Source organism: Peromyscus leucopus, unplaced genomic scaffold, assembly GCF_004664715.2.
Source record: "Peromyscus leucopus breed LL Stock unplaced genomic scaffold, UCI_PerLeu_2.1 scaffold_463, whole genome shotgun sequence".
Lineage (NCBI taxonomy): Eukaryota > Metazoa > Chordata > Mammalia > Rodentia > Cricetidae > Peromyscus > Peromyscus leucopus.
This window is the reverse complement of record NW_023505358.1, coordinates 192,354-217,047: the sequence shown is the minus strand read 5'-3', so window position 1 is coordinate 217,047 and position 24,694 is coordinate 192,354.

Here is a 24,694-nt window from a genome sequence, read left to right as displayed (position 1 = left end):
ACATTTAAAACCTTCCCATCTATAAAGAATGATCTAGTTTTGGATTTCAGAGACAATGACCTTGAAGATTGTGAGACATAGTCCCAGAGTAGAAGCAGATGAGTTAAGCTAAGTTTTCAGTAAACTGTAGATTTGGTTTCATTAAGAAGACCAGGAAACCTACGCTCCACGTCTCTTCCATCCCTCCTTAAGAATATATTCTATCTCTTCCTCCTTGGAAAGTTCTCTATTCCCACCCCAAATCTCTTACTAAATTGTTCATCTCTGTGTGATATGGATAGTAGCATGCATATCAAAAGCTTAAACTAACAAAATGCTAAACACCCACCTAAGAGAAAATATACATGTTGTCTTTGTGGATCTGGGTTATCTGACACAGTATTATTTTGTCTAGCTCTATCTGTTTTCTTGTGAATTTTATATTTGTGTTTTAACAGCTGAATAATATTTCATTGTATAAATGTACCTCATTTCCTTATTCATTCATCATTTGATAGACGTCTAGGCAGTTTCAGTTTTATGGCTATTATGGCTACAGGATGAACATGATATGAATGAGTATTCTACAATAGGATGTAGAGTCTTTTAGGCATAGGCCAAGAGTGTATAGCTAGATCTTAAGGAATATCTCTCTGCTTCCAAGAGCTGCCACACTGATTTCCACAGTGTTGTACAAATTTGCTGATGCATGTATGAACCCACAAAGACTATGACAACACACACATAGGCTGCACAGGTTAACGTCAGATGGGTCCCACAGCTGAAGCAGAAAAGAACATGGACTCCCACCTTTACAAGAAGTTATCTGCAATTGGTACTTGCTTTGCAAAGGAAAAAATTAGTCTTCCTTAATGTGGTCTCTCTGGGTATGTAATCATATTCAGGGTAGGTCCATGCTAAGGAGTGAATGACTATTACAAATGAACTCAATGTTTATTTGTAGACATTTTTGTCTCATACATCTTTATTTGAGCACTTTTTATCATATTAGCTTTTTGCTTGTATATTTTTGTTTTTCTGTATTTTTTATGTATGTAAGTTTATTGTATTTTTTTGTGGGAGATGGGAGAGAACATGCAATCAGATGGTATGGAGATGGCGAAATCTGGGAAGATTAGGAGAGGAAAAATATATCAGGATATATTGTATGAAGTCAAAAATGTTTAAGAAAATTTTGAAAAATGTAATTTAATATGGAAATTGCCCCAAAACTGATTTTGTGACTATCTGGTTGTGTATACTTTGAACACCTATTCAGTTTTAATCAATTAAATCAGATTGGGCCAATCTTCACTTCCAATGTTGAAAGGAGAATATATATTTGATTACAGAGAAATACAAAAAAAATCTTCATATGGTTGCTAAGACCAACTTGAAGGTTTAAATGAACATAGCAGAGAGAGAATGTAGATAAAATGCTTCCAGCCTGTTTTGAATGAAACAATTTCTTAATATAACACTTGGAATTGATGTCCTATTCTCACCTATTATTCTTCCCATGGAAATTTAGTTTCAATTTTCTAGCTCACTAAATACACCCTGGCTTTCATTACTGGCTGGTATAGCTGAAACTGAACGCTTTATATCTTGTAGAGTATCTAGAAATATTCAAAAAGTATCAACTTGCAGAGAATCAGGGAAGAAAGGAGCAAAGCACCTGTGAGAACTAAGTTGTTGGGATGAGAAAGGTCAGGAGAGTATTATAAGTAAAAGAAACAAATGAATTATCTTGAAAAGATAAATCATGCTCTTCCTTGTAGAGGAATTTCTAAACAGTCTTATTAAATAAGAAACACAGAGACAAATACAGCTGTGAAAGCCATAGAGGTCAGAGAAATAGAGTCACAACTACACTTAGCTCACCACACCACTGTAGCTTCCCAAGAGAACCAGCTTCTTCCTGTCTAACCTACTCCTTTATTGCCTTACTGTTCTACCTTCTCATTGGCTCTTAACCCAGCCACTTCACTTCCTCTCACTGCCTGTCTATACAGACCTCCAGGTCTCTATGTTGGTACTGGGATTAAAGGTGTGGGTCACCACGCTTGGCTGTGTCCTTGACACACAGAGACTCTGCCTGCCATGTGATCAGATTAAGGGCGTGTGCTACCACCACCTGACTTTTGTTTATGGCTTGCTATGACCTCTGATCTCTAGGCAAACTTTATTTATTAACATACAAATAAAAATATCACCACATTATATACTGTATATAGTTATTGTACTTATTATATATAGTTTTTCTTATGTTAGTTATAATGTTTTATTCTTTTTTTTTTTATTAGAATAAAAGGGAAATGTGGTGACACAGCTGAGTGGATTTGCTTCTGAATCCTCTCTTTATTCCGTTAGTCTATATTCTTTTAGTCTGTTGGTGCAGTGCTCTACTGTTTTTGCTACTGCAGCTCTATAATGTATTCGTCATTTGTGGTGACTCCCTACTGTTATTTCACTAGGATTGCTTTGTCTATTCAGTACCCTTGTGCTTCAGGAGTTCATGGATGCCCTACAGCTTTCTGTTTGGTTTCTAGCTTTATTCTCTGTTTTAGATAGAATATAAGAAATAATTTTGGTTTTCATTTTTAAAAAATCAATTTGTTAAGACTTGAATTGTGTACTAAAATATGGTTTGTCATAAAGAAAATCCCATGGTCTGCTGCAGAAAATACACTTTTTCATGGCTGTGATGGGAATATTCTGTAAATGTCTATTATGTCCATTCAGTTTGTGTGCCCTTTAACCCCATCTTTATTTTTCTACTGGATGACATATCTGCAGGTGCAAATGGGGCATTGGAGTCACCTACCTTTACCACGTGATGCCAATCTGTTCCTTTCCATCAAGCAGTGCTTCTTTTCTGCTTGACAGTGTGTGATGGTGCATACGCTCTTAGATTGTAATATTCTCTTGGTAGATTTCTCCTTTAATCTATATTTATCTGTTCTCATAAATTGTTTTTAAGTCTACTTAGTTAGGTATTAGTATAGCTATGCCTGCCAGTTTTCTAGTTCCATGTTCTAAATTTTTTATTGATTCTTTGTGGATTTCACATCATGCATCTTGATCCCACTAATCTCCCCCATTCCTTCACATCCACCCTCTGCCCTTGCAACCTTCCCCAAGGGGAAAAAAACAATAAAAGTTAAAAGAAAAGGAAAAAAGCAAAATCTCATCGCAGAATCTGTAGTGTGACACAGTGAGTCACACAGTATTACTTTTAGTTCACACGTCTTTACTTGTATGTGTTCATTGCGATGAACACATACAAGTGGTCTGGTTCAAGGCCTTTGGTTTTTACTACACCCTTACCAGAACTCTTCTTGGATATCCTATTGTTGTCCTGTGTCATGGAGATCCTGCAACTTTGTGTCTGCAGGACTGGCTCCTTCATGTGCTCCAGTAGATCGTAAGTGGGGTGGATGTTGGGATGGCCAACTCATAGCCCCGGTACTGGGCCATGGTGGTTGTTGGGTTGGCCAGCTCGCCAGCTCTCCCACGTCCTCAACACCAGGGGAGCTCTCCAGCACCACCAGAGTGGCTCACCCTAGGCAGTAAGCAGCAAGGGGCGGGGCCCATTCTCCTGCTCACATGCCCTAGGGACCGGCTCACCTACACCCTCATCACTCTACACAGCTCTACTGTTTGCTGCTGGTGAGAAGTAGGGCCAGCTCATGACCTCAGGATAGCCCTCCCACCTTCCATAAGCAGTGAGGGATGTGTGTATGTGTGTGTGTGGGGGGGGGGGTTCTCTCTTTCACCCACTCCACCTTACAGCAGATGAGGCATGGGGACAGATCTTCCTCAGTTTTTGGGGCTAGTTCGCGGAGCCCTGTCAATGGGGTCAGCTCTACTGTGCTGCCCAGGCATAGGTCCCTTCTCTGGGAGTGCTACAGACAGTGAGGGCTAGGTCAGATCTCTTGCCTGTAGCGGGTAACATGGGGTGAGGGCAAAGGGTATCTTCCCCTCACCTTCCCTCCCACATGGCAGATGTGTAGTGAGGCCATCTCTCCTACACTCACAGCTCACCTTTCCCACCCCGCCAACAAGGTGTGCTCCATTGTGCTGCGTGGGTGAGGTGCAGGGTCTGCTCTGCCCACTGCGGCAGCGGGTGAGTGGCAGAACCAGCTCTTTCACTCTCATGGCACAGGGGCCTGCTCTCAGGCCTGCTGCAAGCAGCAAGGGGTGAGGGGCAATGGGGGGAAGGGCATCTTCCCTCACCCATGCCACCATATGGCAGATGAGAGGGCCAGGACCATTTCTCCCATCTCAGGCACTCAGGACCAGCCCACCTGAGGCCCTGTCAGCAGGATCAGCTCTATCCTGCTGCTCAGGTGAGGTATGTAAGCTGCTCTCTCTAGTAGTGGGGGCAGATGAGGTGAGGGCCAGTTCTCCCTAAAGGTGCTGCCAGTGAGGGGTAGGACCAGCTCTGTGCTGCCCTATCCTCTCAGCCTTCAGATAGTAACAGAAGCCAGGGACATCAACACAGACCATGGCTAAGGCACTGCCAGGAATGCGAACACAGCCCTTGGCAGCAGCCCAGGCCCCAGACATTACCATCGTCCCAGTGCAAGCAGGCCACCCACCCCAGCCCACTCCTCATCACCTTCACCTCTCCCGATCTGCCTCTCTCCTCAGGATATGAACCACTCTGTTGTGGGGAGCCCCCAAACAGCTTGACTACACAGCTGCCATGACAGGCTTAGAGGCTCAGACACAGCTTCTGGCAGGCAACACCGGATCCAGGAAGAGCCCTAAGCTGACCTACCCAGGGGCCTGCATCTAAGAGGGAAACACCTGACATTCCAAACAATCTTATACCCTAGACAAATATCAGCCAATCGGGTCCTGAACTCTGGAAATCCTCACCTCAACCTCTGCTTTTGAAAAATAACCCACCCCACTTGATCTCAGGGCTCTCTGCTCTCACTACTGCATTGGACAGAGAGACGAAGCTCAGAGCTTGAAAAATAAAGGCTCTTTGCTTTTATATATAGGATTCGATCTCCGTGGTGGTCTTTTGGGGGTCCCTGTGATCTGGGCATGACACTGTCTCTCTTCCATACCCATCCTATATTTGCTCACCATAATAGAGCCTGTGTTAATTTCTCCTGGCCTGGGGCACAGAGCCCCAGGTGAGCATGTGGATCTTCATGTCCCACTCAGTCTTAATGGTACTGGGCAGGCTCCTGTTGTCTCCTCCTGGCCCAGGGCACAGAGCCCCAGAAGGGCATGTGAATCTTTGTCTCCTGCCCAGTCTTAATTCTAATTCCATTTTTAATGCCTCTTTCCATCTTTTCACCCTCAGGTTGTGTTTATGATGGCTATTGAAGTTGGTTTTTAAAGGCAACAAACAGATTGTTCCTGGTTTTCATCTTCATGTCAGTAACTTTTTGTTGGGAGAGTTAAGAGCATGAACAGTCCAAATTGTTATTGAAAGAAGTGTCTTATTTCTTGTTTTGCTATTCTTATTAGATTTGATGTTTTTCTAATCTCCCTTGTCTTATTTACCATTTCAGTGTGGTCTCTTCTTCCTATGATTTCATAGATATGTTTATCTTTGCCTTCAGTGTGTAGGATTTTTTAATTTTCTGCGGGGCTGCATTAATTCTCATGAATTTCTTTACTTTGTATTTACCATGGAATATTTTTCCCTTTAATTATTCAAGTATAGCTTTACTGGATTTTGTAAGTTGGATTGGTAGCTATTGCCTTATAGAGTCTGAAACATTTTTCATCCATTACCAGACATTTAGAGTTTCTTTTGAGGAATCTGCTGTTATTCTGTTATGTTTACATCCATATGTGAACTGACAATTCTGTCTTGCAGATTTCAGGGTTGTTTTCTTTGTTTACTTAATGTTTTAAATATAGCATGAGAACAGGAGAAGGGTAGGATTCCTTTCTGTTTGTCATTTAACATACTTCCTGTATATAGATAGCTATGTATTTCCTTATATTTTGAGAGTTTTCTGCAATGATATTATGGTATATATTTTTTAGCCTTTTAACTTGTATTTCTTCTTATGTTTTATGTCCATGATTCATACATTTGGCCTTACTGAGTGTTCTTATAATGAGTCTTTTGAATTCTTTGTCTAGGAAGCTATCTGGCTCATTCTCATTAGAATCTATTACTGTGGGATTAGTAATTTGCAGAGAACTATGTTGCTTTGATTTGTCATGTTTTTGTGTTTTTGCTCAATAGCTAAGTGCTCAGTTAATATCTTCATGGTTCTGGGGGTGATATCCAGCACTACTCCAAGAATAGACACTAATAGCAGAGGCAACCACCACCACTATGAACATTGACCCCTTCAACTCAGTAGATTTTAATGGATAAAGGAAAAGCCATACATATTCCAGTGTATCATAATGTGCTAGTTACTGAGGATAATAATAGCAAAAATAAGATGAGTAAAACTAGAGATTAATATAAGAGCAAAGAAAATGAGAAAAGTAAAAAGGACAGAAGCTGGAAAAATAAGGCAGAGAGGAGATAATCAGCTTAGGCTAAGGGTAAACTGGGAAAAGATGGGGGAAGGAAGAATCATGTAATCTAGAACACTCCCAGCATTCAGAAGACTAAGACAGTGAACCTCTTGGCCCAAACCTACCTAAAAAAAATATGGTGGAGGAGATCAGAGAAAAATGGTCACCCAAATTAAAATAAGATGTTAAATTCAGATACATAAAAGTGAAGAAAACACCTTGTGGATGCATAGTCTGCTTCTGTGAGTTCAAATGCAGTATTTCCCTCCCATGGGCTCACCTACCATCAGTCTCTAATTCCAGCCATCATACTTGGTGTATACTGATGAGAATAGACCTTGTTCTTGTGTTATCTGCTCCATTTTAACTCTAAGTACTTTTCAGTTCTAGTTCTTCAAATATGCTGTTGGACAAAGCTTTCCACTGCTGTGCCCAGCACCATGAAACACTTGCTGCTTGTCTGTCATGGTGCTGTTTCCTCTGAATTGAAACATTTTCCTGAAGTGGAGTCCAATAAAACTCATGAGTAATCAAAACTCACAAGTCTTAGGAAGCTCCAGAAACTGCCAAGATTCACAAAGTCTCCCCCCCCACACACACACACACCAACAAAGGTTAAATGAGAAGTAACACTGTGGGGTAAGCAAACAGAGAAGCTCAAAGATTCAACTTTTGTGACTCATAGCCTGAGCAGGATTGAGGTTTTTGGCAATTCAGCTGCCTTGGAGTCATCCTCCCTCGTGCCAATGTAAGTGATTCCAATAAACTCACTGGTTCACTAAGCCAGACTTGTTTGGAATCATTTCCATGCTCTTTCATTGATGCCCTATCCCAGGTGAAGAGATACCTGTTTACATTACTTAGGAAAAGTTTATACACCCCTGGGAGCTAGTGTCACTCCAATATATGACTCATAGACTTCCTTTGTTTCTATATCCACGGGAAAAGTTACACAATGCAATTTGCACCCAAACAGGAGCTGTCAGAACCAAAGCTGAGTCAGCAGAACTTGTTGCATTGGCTCTGTACTGGGCGCTGAGAGAAAACTGAATCTGATCCATGTGTGCCAAGGCAACCCTAATCAGAGAGGTGGCTGTGAGATCGTGTCTGCTGGTAATGTCAGATGCTACCCTGTGAAGTCCTATCAATATGACTCCCTAAATGGGAGGTGAACAAGAACAACAACAGACATGCCAAAGTAGATGGTGGAAAGCCCAAGAGGCCTCAACGCTACACAAAGAACTACAGGCAGCTATAAATGCTGAGAGTGGGAGAAACAGTCTGTCCCAGGGAAGAGCGCACCAGTTGCTATCCAACACAAATGTAGCCCTGAAAAACATATATACTAATAAACATTATACAGACCAAGGAGTTATATTTAGCAATGTATGATGTGTATATACATATACCTGTAAGACTATAATAGCTGTTAATGAAAAAAGAGGTCATAAGTTTGAAAAGGAACAAAGCAAAGTATAAGGGAGGAGCTTGGAGAGAGAAAATAGGAGGGGGGAAAGCTGTAATTATATTAATCTCAAAAGTAAAAGGTAAAACCATATTAGGAAATGTCATTAGGTTCTCTGACCTGGCACTTCCAGTGAAAAGTCCCTGCTGAGCTAACGACCCTTTCTTGTCTTCAGGACATTGAGTATTTGTTCTGCTCTGGTGCCCAAAATTAAAGTATTATTTGTAAGGGTAGCCTCCTGTCTACTCAAGCAGAAGCTAATGTGGGCAGGTCTCCCTGAGTCTCATGGCTGCAAGGACCCACTGTCTAAAGGATATATCCAGGCATGTACTATGATTGACAACAAAGGTATTCTGAAAGCCCTTCTGCCTAGGGCACAAGTTTCTTCCAATGCTTGGGCCAGTCCCTAAGCAGGGCTTGGACATAGTTGTGTTGAGGTTTGGATGGGAGTTGGGTGGGGACTATTCCTTGTCTATGCAAACTGAAGCTAAGTTGAGTTGCATCTAAGTTTCATAGTTATACTGACTCACATGGCCAGAGACCACCTTTCTTGTCATCCTTTTCCTGAAACCTTTGGATCCTTGCAGCTATAACTTGATACCCAGGCAAAACTGTAGTCTTCCCTACTGAAGTAAAATTCTCTACCTGATGTTCCTCCAGATCTAGAGGTCCCATGTGTGAGCTCTGGACTGTGTACAGAGGCCTTTCCTTTTAATGCTGATTCTTATGTCCTGGGTCTTACATTGAGTCAAAGACAAAGTCCTGTTCTACCTTTGGTGTCCCACTTCCCAGTAGTTGGAATCACTCATTCTTTTTTTTTTTCCTGCCTCAGGCAATAGGGGAAGGCAATTAGCTACTACACTGACACAGTTCAAAAGTTCTAGTGCCTAGTAATCCGGACAGAGGTTGTGAAGTTTTTCCCCCTGCACATTGGGTCACATAGTAGACTGGTACTAGGTTTCAGATCCAAAGCCCGGAATTAATTCCCTCTACCTCTCCCAAGTATGAACATCACTCTCCATTGATTGGAAGAGAGCTGGAGATGGTGCTGAGACTTTCCTTTCTGCCTTCTCCAACAGACTTTTTCATTCATTCACTCAATCACTTTTTAATGTGTGATGGTTTGATCAAGTCCAGGATCTTGAAAGCTAAGTAATTTCTTTACCACTGAGCTCAATTCCTAGAGCATGTTTTCTTACTGTTATGCCAGAACCAGTGATTGAGGTATTTCACCTGGTATCATTAGCCCTTGAGAATATAGTTTGGTGTGTGAACAGCTGTTCAAACTGGTTTGTTTGTGGGAGATGATTGTGGGAGGATATCAGTCATCACCTTGTTCTGTCACCAGGTGAAATATCTTTAATACTAAGCAAATATACCAAAGCCTACATTTTTGTCAATTTCTACCATGGTGACCACTAAATAAAAATGTTATTAAATAAAATCACATTTTTAGTATTCATGGGAAAGTGTGTGTTTTGAGATTCAGAAATGTAGAATGTGAGTTTGTTTTGAAGAGAAACATTAGAAGTAAAGTAGTCTAAAGCTGACAATTAATGCATGGTAATTAAAAATGAAGAGGCAGCTAAGTCTTTAGTAATTAAATTTCTCAGAGAAAAACTCTTATCATCTGTACCTCTAGGATTCTATCAAGTGTCAGAAACTTCACAGGCAAAATTTAATGGCTTATGCAATTGAAGTTCCATGGTAATGCTGTCTTAGGGAACCTCTGGCTTCAAAAACAAATTAATATTAGTTTAATTTTCTGTGAAGAATATTATGAGTATTTTGATTGAGATTGAATTGAATCTGTTAATTGCTTTTGGTAGAATAGTCATTTTTCACAGTATTAATTCTACCAACCATGAACATGGGATGTCTTTCAATTTTCTAGAGTTTTATTTAACCTCTTTCTTTGGAGATTTCTATTTTTCTATTTATTTGTTTGTTTGTTTGTTTGTTTTGCTTTGTTGTTGTTATAGAGGTCTTTCACTTCATTCATTAGGTTTATTCTGATACTTCCATAGTCTTTGAGTGTGCTTATGACCGCTTTCTCAGTGTTTATTGCTGGTATACATAAAGGCTTCTGGTTGTTTATAAGTTGTGACTTTGCTGAAATTGTTGATTGTTTCTAGATGTTTCTGATGGAATTTTTGGCTGTCAAGGAGCATCCTGGCAGTATTCTACTAGGAGTCTGTGATCAAGGCCTCACTTTTAACTGGCTGTCCATTGTGAACTGATGTATTTTGTGTCATGCACCTTTATTCATGTTAATGAGGAAAGCTCATTTTTCCAAAAGTAATTTATTTAATATTATTAGTTCCTCAAGTGTCTTCTCGATATCCCTGTTAAAATTAGTCAGCTATATGTGCTTACATTTTTTTTTGCGGGGGGGGGGGGGGGTCCAGTAAGGTGATACAATGCATGAAGTGCTTATCACTGAGCAATGAAGACCTGAGTTTGATCTTTGAAATACACATAGTGAAAGAAGAACCAGTTCTTCAAATTTGTCCCGTGATCGCCACATGTACACTATATTATGCATGAATATGTGTTCACATGTATACACACACACACAAACAAACAAATAAATGCATAAAAATGTGTATCATGGATTTATTAGAGTGCTTCGCTTTTTCAGAAACAATATTTTTAGAAGAATAAAGCTCTCATATCCTCAATTGTTTCATTCAGTTTTCATTTAAATATATGAAACACTCTATTGAATGGCACATATTTATACAAGTAGAATGTTGAAATACACTTAACTGTTCAGTTACAGGGAGCCTTGGCTTGGTAAGAGTGCTTGTGGAGGTTGTTACTGTTTTATCACAGTTACAGCAGAAGTAAGTTCTGCAGGCAAGCTTATATTAGGGCTCTACTGCAAATTTAAGCCAAGGCTTAAACATGAGACATAAGAGTCACCATTAGTGGGGCTGGGGCCCCAGAATGCTGGCTAAAAGCAGAGAGAGAATGAGGAAAGTACAAACACACAGACACACATACAGTAATTTTGGAATCAGGTAGGGTTCTTTATCTGATATCACCACAACCTGGAACCTCAGTGTGGTTACCATGTACAGCACTGGGGGACAGGTTAGCTAGTTGTAATAGGAGGTCTCTGTAGGTGAGCAGTCTCAAGCTGTAAACATCCAGAGGAGGAAGACAAGGTTGCTAGTCTTTATACCCACTGAGCACTCATCCATTTCACTGGATTATGACATTTAATTTATTTAGAGCATATGTGTGCTATGATGACATTCCATCCTAGATCTCAGTGGTTCAAGATAATGGTTATATATTTTAGCATTTTTAATTTTTATTTTTGAAGTTATAATGTAATTACAAATTTTCTCCCTTCCCTTTCCTCCTTCCAAACCCTCCCATACCCTCTACCCTGGTCTCCTTCAAATTCATCAACTCTCTTTTCATTAGTTGATATATATGTATATGTACATACATATGTATTCCTAGATATAGCTCCGTCTGTATAATGTTACTTGTGTGTATTTTTCCAGGGATGACCATTTGGTACTGGCCAACCAATTTGTGGGCTCTCCCCTGGGTAAGACCATCTCTCCTGCTATCACTTCTCCTCAATGCCTAAAGTTCTTTGTGTAGGGTTGAGGCCTCTTGGAGTGCAAAGTCACTGTAGACTGTGAAACTCTCCTAGGTGCTCAACTCAATGGATGGCCCAGTGATTGGGGCCATTCCAAACTTGCAGCTCTATCCTTAAGTCTTTATGTGTGACACTTGTTCTCACTCTCAGAGGGTCAAGCAGAAGCAGAAAGGTCCTGAGGACTTTCCAGCCTTGGGTGGAAAACCAAATGTACTGCTTTAGCTCAGAATGCACTGGCGAGTACCAGTCACTGCAAATAAAATGGAAATTAGGTATCTATATTGAACATCTCCAGTGGCTGAATTAGTTGTCAGACATTTCCAAAACCAACTCTAACAAACAGTTCAGGTTTCAAATATTCCCTTTCCTGAAGAGATTACTTCCCAAAGTTTATATATTCAAAAAGTGTATTTGAAGTACAGAAGTGTGTGTTGTTGTTGTCAAATTGTTAGAGAAGAAAATACAAAAAAACCTTGAATGTAGTTAATTGGCTTATCAGTGTGTGTTTATTTTTGTTTATTGCTGGTAATTCTTTGGATGATAGAAAAACACGAGTATATTCTACCAGACAAGAGAACAGAGGATCCCAGTGCTCTCCTTTCCTTCTTCCTCTCCTTCTCCGCTCTCTCACTTTCTCTCCTCCCTCTCCTCTCTCTTCTACTTTTTTCCTCAGTCTCTCTTATCTCCCTCTCCAAAAAATAATTTTCTGTTAATATTTCTCCTTCTGTAACTCTTTTATTCAAAACTTCTGATTTCTTTTTTGGGAATTATGAAAAGAATTCTCAAACTGAAGTAAGCTTTTCTCTTTTAGATTTTTCCTAGTACATTTGATATTTTTTATAATACTGATCCTAAAAAGCAACAACTGACTGAACCTCAGTGAATGCAAATTTCACAACAATAATACAAAATAATGTACATGCTGAGTGAATATTTCTGCAATTAGCAAATTTTCTCTATTTTATATAAGTACTACAAATGGGCTTTTATTTGCTACTTAGTTGATTATTACCCTAATTCTGAGAGAAGTTAATAGTTGACTTTAATTTGCTCTAAAATAAAATTTTTTCTAATAATATTTTAGATGAGTAAACAAAAATAAGTATGTCCTCTTTTTTTATAAAATTCATTGAGAAGGTTCTATTTGAATTGGAATACTGAAGGTTATAAATTCTAAGAGTAAAAAACAATTATCATCTAAGATTCATTATCATTTTCATAACTGATTCAATACAGATAATAAATGTGTAAAGATTGCCATATCACCTTATTGGGAAAATAGTTGACAGCTTGATTAACACAGGTCTCAAGTGAGTTATTGTTAGGCTTTGTTACATGGTGGTGACCTAATGTGAAGAGAGAGTAGAAAACTGGGCTTATTCTACAAAAACAGGCAACAACAAACCTACCTCCCCTGTACAGGGAGTGAAAGCTAAGAAAGTCTCCTCTCCTAGCGATTTTGGAAGACACAGTGTTGCTTATTTGACACTTTGAAGATGTCTGAGTTTTCAGAACCGCAGGGAATTAGTTTTAATCAAAGTTTTTTAATATTTTAATTATGACAACATCAAGTCCTAGTTTTACTATGACAAACTTCAAAGCTTACTCCTAGAAAATGGAATACTTTCCATCCAGAAAATGATTTCTTAAAGATAATTGAAAACTCTGCTGCATTGAAAACACATTTTGGATGCTGAGTAGTCTCTTCATTTAGGAACACCAGTTCCCAGTCCTGACCTCCGCAACTATATTAATTATTTTTTCTGTTTTTGATAGAATAATATAATGAGATATTGTTCTGTGACATTCAATTTGACTATGATTTAGAGAGAAGTCCTTTTTTTTATATTCACAAGAAAATTATAAGTTTTTTGGAGAATGATGAAAGTTGCAGCACCATGACAACAAAGGTTCATATATATATATTTAACTAAAAATGAAACTACTCATAATAACAACCATAATTAATTACTAAGGAAGACAGCAGCGGAAAGAACACAGAAATCACTTTCTCTAGGATTAGTGGTTCACTTGATGGAAACAAAAGAAAATTTCTACACTATGGAAAGTATCATCACACTAAGTCTCCATCTTTCTAAATAACAAATTAAATCTTAAAAAAAAAACTAAGAGACAAGGCAAACAAACCCATGAACATTTCATAGAGAAGTTTCTTTCTCACACTTCAAAAGAAACTACTATATAGAAACTATTCTTATTAGTGCATTGATTATGGACATTGCCTGGCGATCTTAATATCAGATTTAAGCAGATGGGGTTTCCTAGTATGAATATAATCTTATTATACCGGATTGTTTGAGGAGAAAATGCATAGCAATGACCTAAAATCCCTACTGTGGCCTTGAGAGAGCTGGACAGAGACACAGAACACCCCTCCCCTATCAGGCCTGGCACTAACATTTTCAGCCCAAGGGTGGAATGCATTTGGGCTCAATGTTTTTCTACCTATTTATGTTGGAGCTAAGTTAGTTAAGTCATCAAATTTCATTTGAATTCTTTTTGGCATTTTCTCCACTTCTTGGATCAAATAACTGCACTGAGTTCTGTTTTTTTTATATTTAAAAAAGTCCTTATTAATAAATCAAACCCGAGGCAAGTTATTGGGGTCCATGCGGTAGATCAGAGACAGAGACACAAGCCACAGCTATCTCACTTGCCAGTCATCAGCTGGGTCTTGTCTCCTCAGATGTGACTCTGAGTCTTCCACCGGAATGGGGTCTCAGCTTACTGCCTTCCAAAGCCTGAACTTAACATAAAACCTTCACCAGCAAAAGCCTCTAGTTTCTTGGTCTCACGCCTTATATCTTTCATTTTTCTACCACCACCACCTGGGATTAAAGGCTGCTTTCTGATTAAAGATTAAAGATGCGGCTGGCTATTTCCAATGTGGCCTTGAACTCACAGAGATCCAGAGGGATTTCTATCTCTGGACATGCTAGGATTAAAAGTCCACCAGCCTATTTCTCTGCCTTTGTATCTATGCTGTCTGTTCTCTGACCCCAGATAAATTTATTAGAGATACACAACATTTTGGGAACACAATACTACACAAATGTCTCTTTTTTAAATATTATTTTATTTAAATAAGATTTTTTTCATTTATTTTACATCCTATTGAAGTTTCCCTCCCTCCTGACCTCTGGCTGGTCCCCCGCTTGCCCACTTCCCATCCACCCATCCCCATCCATTTATGCATCTCCATTCAGAAAGTGACAAGCCTCCTGTGGGGCTTGAGCAAAGCATGGCAAATCAATTTGAGGTGGGACAGATCTCCTCTCTTTGTGCCAGGCTGGGCAGGTAAGATCAGCATGGAGAACAGGTTCCCAAAAGCCAGAAGCATTCAGCCTGACAGGCTGATCTCACTGCTAGGAGCTACAAGGACAAACACACCAAGCTACACAACTGTCATTCACATTTAGAGGCCTAATTAGTCCTGCTCTCACCTGTTGGTCCAAAGTCCATGAGCTCCCACAAGCTCAAGTCACCTGTCTCTGTGAGCTCTCTTTAAGCCTTTAAAACTTGGTGAATTCAATGATCATCATTCTTTGTTTTCTTTAACCCTCTTCTCATCTGAACAGGGACATGAAAAAAATCTTTTCCAGTGCATACCTCTGGTATTTTTTCCCCTCTAACTTTCTCTTCCTTTATTTTAAATTAGTGTTTTTAATTCACCTTTGCACTCCCACATACAAAAAAATATAATCACTGTATCTCATGAATTCTGTTCCACTTATATGTTGGAGCTGAAACCTTTCTCCTTACTTTGTTTTGGTAGGTAATTTTTTTTGAATGTTACTACTCATGCAATTTCTCATTTCTAATTGAGAAAGTGAATAGAAAGACTAATGCCCCACCAATGATTCTCACTTGTCTACATCTCATGTATCTCATCTGCAGAAGAAAGAAAATAATAGTTCCCTATCTTATAGAATTCACTATATATATTCATATATATATATATATGCATAGGACCATGAGATTTTTATATTGCCCACCTTTCTATTTCCTTTCCTATTATAATTATGTTTTCTGCAAGGTGTTGCTTGCCAGCTCTTTAGTATACATGCAAATGTCAGGTGGTTAATTCTTCCCTCTGGTGGTTCAATTGCTCCCTGGCCAGCAACCCTTGTAACACCATGTGATGTGAGGGTCTATACTTGTTTCTATTGAGTGAGTTATATACTATAAATGCTCACCAAAGATTAGACTCTTATTTTGAATTATTGGGTTCCAGCTTATTCAGAAGCTTCTAGAATTTTGTTTACCATGAATTTCCAAAGATGTTTTCCTTGTGTTTTCAGAACACATAGTGGGTAACAAAGAACAAACTAACGTGTGGTGGGAGGTGCCATTAATCACAATTGCAGTTACATCAGAAATATTCTGACAGCCTGCTATTTGGGAGGAAGGTATAGAACTAAAAATTAGTAAAGAACTATATTACTCCCCAGCACAATAATGGGCACTTTCATGTCTCCCATGGAGAGTACAGTGTTAGGTAATAGCTAGAAAAGCATTTAAAGTATCTTTAAATAAAACCCCAGAAGTTAACTCCATTAAAAGTTTCAAAAGAAGGAATAACTTACCTATAAAACATATTTTGTTGGAAACATAGTTTTACCCTGTCATCCGTCTTTAGATTAAGTGAGTAGTCATATATATTTATCAACTATGGAGAAACCTCATTAAAATTACCTTGTAGTTCAAAGTTATAGAGAAAGACAAATCATATGCTATTAGTCAGAGAAGACACCTCTCCAATATAGCAAAGAAATTACAGTGCAATACATAGTGTTTTTTCATCTGATTTCTTAATTTGTTATTTTTGTGGATGTTGTATGTTGTTTCAGTTATCTACAAAATTGAGTAGTTTAGCAATAATGTTGTATTGGCTATAAAATTAAGAAAATGAGACCAAGACATTCAGTAAAATTCCATTAAAAAATCAACTTTTCATTTCACAAAGCAATATATTAGCATCTAGAACTCACCTTAACATAATCACTAATGTTGTTCATCTTTTGGCTTTTATTTTAATTCCTCAGGGTATAAATAATAGGATAGATGGTGACAACTGAATTCTTTTGCTGATGGAAACAGAAGCAATGGAAGTATTATATTAAAACTGTAACATAATTGCAGTCTTTGTATTAATAAATATATGTATATGTACCTGTATATGTATAATGTATATAATTAAAGCATAATGTATTAAAACTGTAATTAAAAGTGAAATTCACCTACTGTCCAATTGCCTCGCTATCTTGGTGATTTTGAGCCATACATATAGCCTGAGTCCTAGTGTTCCCACTCCTAAAAAGTGACTGGATGACTTAAGTTAATGAATGAAATATGGTAATCAAATGAGACAGGCAATAAAAGGGTTGGTGGCAAAAGAAGTCAGTGGACCACCAGAGGGAAGAATGGGACACCTGCAAATAGAATTAGGATAGGAAATGAAAGAGTAATCTGGCCAATTGAAATCTCCTGACCCTTGGATTCTTGGTACAATAAAGCATTCCTTATGGTTGTACAAGCTCCCATCTGCTTTGGAGGTCTTGTGCAACACTCATTGTTCTCCTAACCCCGACTCCCCTTTTCATTATTTACCTTTTGAATTCTTGATCCTTTTCTGTTTCCTTTCTGTCTTCTATTTTGTTTTTTTAAGTTTGCTGTCAATTATAGTTTTTTAAAAGCTGAAGCAGTATATTAATGTTTGTCAATATATTGACATTCTCATTTTGACCAAGCTCTTTCTGAAGAACAATAACACATCATCTTAGTAAAGGGATAAAGGACAATGATAAATTTTAATACATTTAATGAAGGATTAACTATCATAAAATGATGCATAAGAGAATGAGAAAATAAGTCTCAAAATGTAGGAGTAATATTTATAAAATGTATATGAAATATGAAAATTCTTATGAAGCAGTAAGATAAAAAAAAGAATTAAAGGAATTGACCTGACCATTCAAAATGATCCCATTGGTGTGTAAGTACATAAAAAGTCACCATACCACATTCACAATTGGGTAAATTAAAATTAAAAATGGTTTGAAATGGAACTTTTCATTTGCTTGTTTAGTGAACAATAAAATATCTAACAGCAAGTGCTGATATAAGTGAAGCAATAGGAACTCACATATATTGATTATGTTGCTTCTTTTGGAATGCTCATCATCAAGAAGGCCAACTGCTATTTAAGAAGTGTTCAGTCATTTTGAAAATCAGTTTGAGTCATCCACAAAATTTTCACTATAAATATCAATCATTTCCAACTCAAAGAATAGAGAGAAACAGTGGCAGATACACACAGGAAGTAATGTCCAAGTGTATTTCAAGCTACATCCTGTTTGACAGATGTAAAATGACAACCCAATATCATATTATTCTAAACTGGGACCAATATATAAATATTACAGTCACATCATGGCTTTTTCAAAGCAATGTAAGTGAACCAGTGATGTCTGCATGCAAAAATATTGTGCTTGAAAACACAATTGCCAGCAAGCCTCAGAAAAGTGCACAGAGCAAAATTCATTTATGAAAGTATTAAAAACAAGCAAAACTAAATCATATTGCCTGAGGACACATACAAAATGGTAAAGGTCTAGGAAAGACAAAGAAATAATTATAACTAAAGTTAGAATAGAGATTACCTCCAATGGAGATTTTAATGACTAAAATTAGGAGAAGAACAGAAAAGGAGGGAGGAGGATAGATGGAGTATCTATTTGCACTGGTTAGTTTGTTTCTTGACCTAAGTGGTGTTTTATGAACATATAACTGCTCCTCTAAATTAAAATTAATTCTGGGATGAATAAGAATGGGGCACATAGCCTCCAAAGTTGGCTTTTCAGTAAAATATGATTATAGGTATCCCCTTCTTTTGGAATCTGGGCTGCCTTTCACCCATAAAATATGATGAGGAGGATGGATGCTGTGGGATTTCTCAACTATATCATAAGAAATCCTCCAGTACTTTGTTTGTTCTTGTAGCTGAAGTTTTCTCTCTGGGTCCTGCCAAGTCCTGCCAAGTCCTGCCAGTCCCAGAGCCCACTTACAAAATAAACATACAGATGCTTATATTATTTAAACTGCTTGTCACTAGCTCAGGCCTATCATTGTCTAGCTTTTACTCATATATTTAGCCCATTATCTAGTTATCTCATATTTTGACACGTGGCTCATGCTTACTGGGTACCATTATATCTTCCTTGTCCTTGGTGGCAGCTTCCAGTCATCTCCTCCTCTCCTTCCTGTTTCCCTGTTCAGTTCTCTCTCTGTTAGTCCACCTATTACTTCCTGTCTGGTTACTGGCCAACCTAGTGTTTTATTTATACAGAGCGATATCCACAGCGTATTCTTTTGAAATAGTCTTTGTGTTTTATTGTTTGCATATTTCAGTGATATAATCCCCTGCCAAATGGGTTTGCCAGTCAAAGATTCTCTCCTATTTGTGGGCTTCTTCTTTATCCAGTTGGCTGTTTCTTTTGCTGTGCAGAAACCTTTTAGTTTTCTGAGCCCTTGTTTATCAATTGTTGATCTCAGTTCCTAGGCAATGGTTCCTATTCAGAAAGACCTATTTATCACTATATCCTATATTTCTTCTTAAAAGTTTCAGTGTCTCAGGTTTCACAGTTAAGTCTTTGGTTGATTTGTGATTGGTTTTGTGAAAGATGATAGTATAGTCTAATTTACTTCTACATACGAACATCCAGTTTCCCAAGCACCATTTGTTGAAATGCACTGTTTTCTCCAGTCTATGTTCTTTCATTCTTTGTATTCAGTGACTATAGTTATGCATACTAATGTATTTCTGCTATGAGGACCAGCCTCCAGCAGCTCACGGTTTGAGGGAGAACCTACTGAGTCCACAGACTATCAATCAACTGATTTTTTCTGTCTGAGGAGTAAAATTTAATTCTCTGGGGATGGTGAGGGAGGGTAAGACTTAACTCTCTAGGTCATGAAGAAGGGAAAGAACACACACTCTTTCAGTCTTTCTCTATTCTCTCTCTCTTACCATCATGTCTTTATTTTTCCTTTACAGCTTGTATATCCCAGCAAAATCTTTCAAGCAATATGAAAATTATAATGTGGTTACATTCTATTTTTCAAGTGAATTATTAATAATGAATACAGGTAAAAAAAATATGTTTCCAGTTTCCCTATACATGATTAAACATCCCACACACTATGTATGAAAAACAAATTATCCCAAAACCCACATACATTCATATCCAAGCAACTAGTTATAGGTTAACAGAGTATAAGCAAGCAAGGTATTTTTCTCAGTCAGTTCTTTTTACTGGCAGGCTGCACTTTGATTTTATAAAGAAAAGATCAATCACTTTATTGATTATCTCAAAAAGAAATTTTTATAAGGAACCTTAAAATCATTCACAAATATATATATATAATATATAATATATATAGTATATATATATTATATATATGAAAAACAATCAGTCATCTCTACTTTAAATCCTCAGAGTCCATACCCATATATATATCAGAAGTAGAGGGCAGAAAGGGTGCAAGGAATTTATCATCATCTTTGATCACCAACAAATCTTAGCAAGAAAGGTACATGAGCCAGCAATACCCAGGCTGTCATTGTTCTTATTCTTGACCTCAATGAGTCCCTCACTCAACTATTAAAAGTATGCCTAAAAATTTTTTTAAATATTTTACCTGAATGCCATTTACAAAAAACATCTAAACATAATCTTACTCATATGCAAGGTTTTAGCCATGATGAACAACAAAACCCGTGAACATATTTTTTCAACATTAAGATTAAAAGAACTTGTTCAGTCCCATGCAGCTCCACAAGCTGTTGATCTAAATTTCATTAGTTCTCACTAGCTTGATTCAGTTGTATCTGTAAGTTCCCCATCATGAGCTTGATGCTTCCTTTTGCTCATAGAATCCTTCCTCCCTCTTAACGTAATTCTAGAGCTTGCCTGGTACTTGGCTGTGGTATCTCTGCATTCTGTTTCCATCAGTTACTAGATGAAGGCTCTGTGATGACAAGCTATTCATTAATCTGGCTTACTGGGTAGCCAGCTACAGCACCCTCTCCAACTATTGTCAGTAGTCTAAGCTGGGGTCATCCTTGTGGATTCCTGGAACTCCCCTAGCACCAGGTTACTACCTATCCCATGATCTGCCTCTATCAAGATATCTTTTTTCATTGCTTTCCAACCCCCTCCCTGTTCCAGCTCAACCATCCCATTTCCCTTTATGTTTTTATCTTCCATCTCCTACCTCTATTGCCTTCCTCACCCCAGTTTACTCAGAAGATCTCATCTATTTCCTTTCCCAGGCGATCATGTGTCCCTCTAAGGGTCCTCCTTGTTACCTAGCTTCTTTGTTGTAGTCTGGTTATCCTTTGCTTTAAATCTAGTATCCACTCATGAGTGATATATATCGTGTTTGTCTTTCTGAGTCTGGGTTACCTCACTAAGATTGTATTTCCTAATTCCATCCATTTGCCTGCAAATTCATGATGTCTTTATTTTTTCTGCTGAGTAGTACTCCATTGTGTATATATACCACACTTTCTAATCCATTCTTCAGTTGAGGGGCATCTAGGTTGTGTCTAGGTTCTGACTATTACAAATAATGCTGCTATGAACATAGCTGAGCAAGTGTCCTTGTGATATGATTGAGCATCATCCCTTGAGTATATGCCCAAGAATGGTATTATTGATTCTTGAGTAGATTGATTTCCCAATTTCTGAGAAACCGCCATACTGATTTCCAAAGTGTTGTACAAGTTTGCACTCCCACCAAGAGTGGAGAAGTGTTCCCCTTGCTCCACATCTTCTCCAACATAAGCTGTCTTCAGTGTTTTGATCTTAGCCATTCTGACAGTGTAAAATGGTATCTCAGAGTCGTTTTGATTCCCATTTTCCTGATGGCTAAGAATGTTGAGCAATTCTTTAAAATATCTTTCAGCCATTTGGGATTCTACTGTTGATATTCTCTTAGCTCTATAGCCCATTTTTTTAATTGGATTGTTTGGTATTTTGATGTCTAGTTCTTGAGTTCTTTATAATTTTGGAGACCAGCCCACTGTCAGATATAGGGTTGGTAAAGATCTTTCCCATTCTGTAGGCTGTCATTTTGTCTTATGACAGTGTCCTTTGCCTTATAGAAGCTTCTCAGTTCCAGGGGTCCATGATTAATTGTTGCTCTCAGTGTCTGTGCCTACTGGTGTTATATTTAAGAAGTGGTCTCCTGTGCCAATGCATTCAAAGTTACTTCCTACTTTCTCCTCTATAAGGTTCAGTGTTATTGGATTTATGTTGAGGTCCTGATCCACTTGACTTCCCTTTTGTGCATAGCGATAGATATGGATCTATTTGTAATCTTCTACATTTGACATCCAGTTATTCCAGTACCTTTGTTGAAGATGCTTTCTTTTTCCATTGTACAGTCTTGGCTTCTTTGTAAAAAATCAGGTGTCCATATTGTGCAGATTAGTGTCAGAGTCTTCATTTTGATTCCATCATCCACATATTGGTTTTTTAATGCCAATACCAAGTGGTTTTTTATTACTATAGCTCTATAGTAGAGCTTGAGGTCAGGAATAGTGATGCCTCCAGAGTTTACTTTATTGTACAGATTGTTTTAGGTATCCTAGGTCTTTTGTTTTTCCATATGAGTTGAAGTATGTTCTTTCCAGGTCCTGTGAAGAAATTGTGTTGGGGATTTCATTGAATCTGTAGATTGCTTTTGGTTAAGATTGTCATTTTTATTATGTTGATTCTACCTATCCATGAGCATGGTAGATCTTCCATTTTCTGATATCATCTTTAATTTCTTCAAAGACTTAACGTTCTTGTCAATAACAGGTTTTCAACTGCTTATTTAGTTAGAGTACCCAAGGTGTATATAATTTGTGCTATTGTGAAGGGTGATATTTTCTCTGATTTCTTTCTCTGCCCAGTTATCATTTGTATATAGGAGAGCTACTGATTATTTTTTTAAGTTAATCTCGTATCCTGTCACATACTGAAAGTGTTTTATCAGCTGTAGGAGTTCCCTGGTAGGCCCTCTACATAAGCAAGACAGTTGTGTAGCTTGGTCTGTTAAAGGAGCACCTGGAAGTGGGAATAGATCTATCCCTGGTAAATGAACTGGCTTTTGAAGTCCCATTACCTGTGGGGGGACACCTTTGCACAGCTGTGATGCAGGGAAGGAGGTGATTTGGACTTGCCTCAACTGAATGTACCAGCTTTGCTGACTCCCCGTGGGAGGCCTTACCTTTTTGGAAGAGAGGATGGAGTGTGGCTTGGTGGGAATGAGAGGAGGGATGAGAGAGGAATCTGTGATTGTATGTAAAATGAATAAAATTTTTTTAAATAAAAAAAGTAAAAATAAAAAATTAAAAATAAAAGAACTTGAGTTAGCTGGGCTTCTGGGACTCACTTGTTTTTTCTTGTCATTAACCTAATCCATAGTCTATATGGCTCCTCAAAAGAAACTGTGCGGCATTACCTTGTTCTTATATTCTGTCCTCCTTGGGCCCTACTTTATCAGGGGGTGGCACTACTATATCTTGCTTTTACCTATAATTAGTTTTCCCACTAAGTTCACCTGTATCATAATCACTATATTTATTAAAGACCCTCAATCATAAAAATTTAAACTAACATTATTTTTATTATTATATAAAATCATTGCTTCACTTAAACAGTACAGTCTAGAAGGAAATCATTTCATAATAACCCACAGGTTAAAAATGCCCAGTATAATGGGCTATTTCCAAGAGATAATTTATTATCACATCAAGGGCAAGTGGAGATCTCCCCACGCCCATTCACAGCATCCAGATACCAAGAAAAATGGCAGTGGCAATCATGGGAAGACACAGCAGTAGCAAGAGACATTCTGGGCTGAGCTCTCAGGAGCCTTTCCTATACGAAATTCACTCATCAGTGCCTTGCATGCTGGTGGGCTGATCCCCTTGAAGTCACTTGCCACTTGCTGCTCCTCTGGCATGGCCACAGGCACTAATGTTTGGGTCTTTAAGTCTCTTCAAGTTTATTGAGCTGTTACTTTCCGTATTTTAAAATCCTTGAATATTTGATGAAATTTATGATTGTTATTTTTTAATTCTGTGCCCTGGGGTTCAGCTAGGTAGTTTTCATTGGTGAACACTTCTATAGGACTGATGAATCTGGGGGAGAGGGTAGATAATGCTTTTATCATTTGTGATGAGATATAGGCATGTGGAGCTATTTTGTTACCTTTGTTTCAGATAGGGACAGAGCAAGCTGGGGCAGAACACAGGATGTGCAGGCTGGTTGAGCCTAATGGGTGAATATGGTATAGGCGGAATAAAATCAGCTGGGTACAGGGGGTGAGGCTGGCATGCAGGATGAGCATTCTGGTCCAATCCTGGAGTTTGATGGTAGATGTGGTAGTTGGAGAGGATGCATGGAGGACAGAATTAGGAAATCTCACAAAGCCAGACTCTGGGAAAAGATGTACAGGATCTGCCCGGGTGGAAGGGTTGGATGGTGGTCTGGAAGGGCGTGTAGGTGGAGGACAGGCAGGGAGGGTCCTGGCAGAAGGCTAGAAGTTAGAAATAGAGCAAGCGGAATGGATGACTAGAATGAAGCTCTAGATGTGTCACCCCAAGATAAACATGGGGGCTTGGGGAAAGTGTTTGGAGGAGAGGATGAGTCAGTCTCACCTAGCTAGACTCTGGGGAAAGATGTGTAGGATCTAGCTTGACAGAGAGGTTGTATGTCTAATTTTTATATTTTAATTTAAATATAATTGCACCACTTCCCCCTTCTCTTTTCTCCATCCAACCCCTCCCATGTTACACCCGCATTCACTCTCAAATTGCTAGCCTCTTTTTTTACTTCTCTCTCTCTCTCTCTCTCTCTCTCTCTCTCTCTCTCTCTCTCTCTCTCTCTCTCTCACACACACCACACACACACACACACTCACATCCTGCTGAGTCTTTAGTGTTGCTTGTGTGTGTATTTTCAGGATTGACACTTTGTACTGGATAACCAATTAGGGTCTCTTCCCTTGGAAAGACTTATTCTCCCTCTCTTAGTAGTCAACAG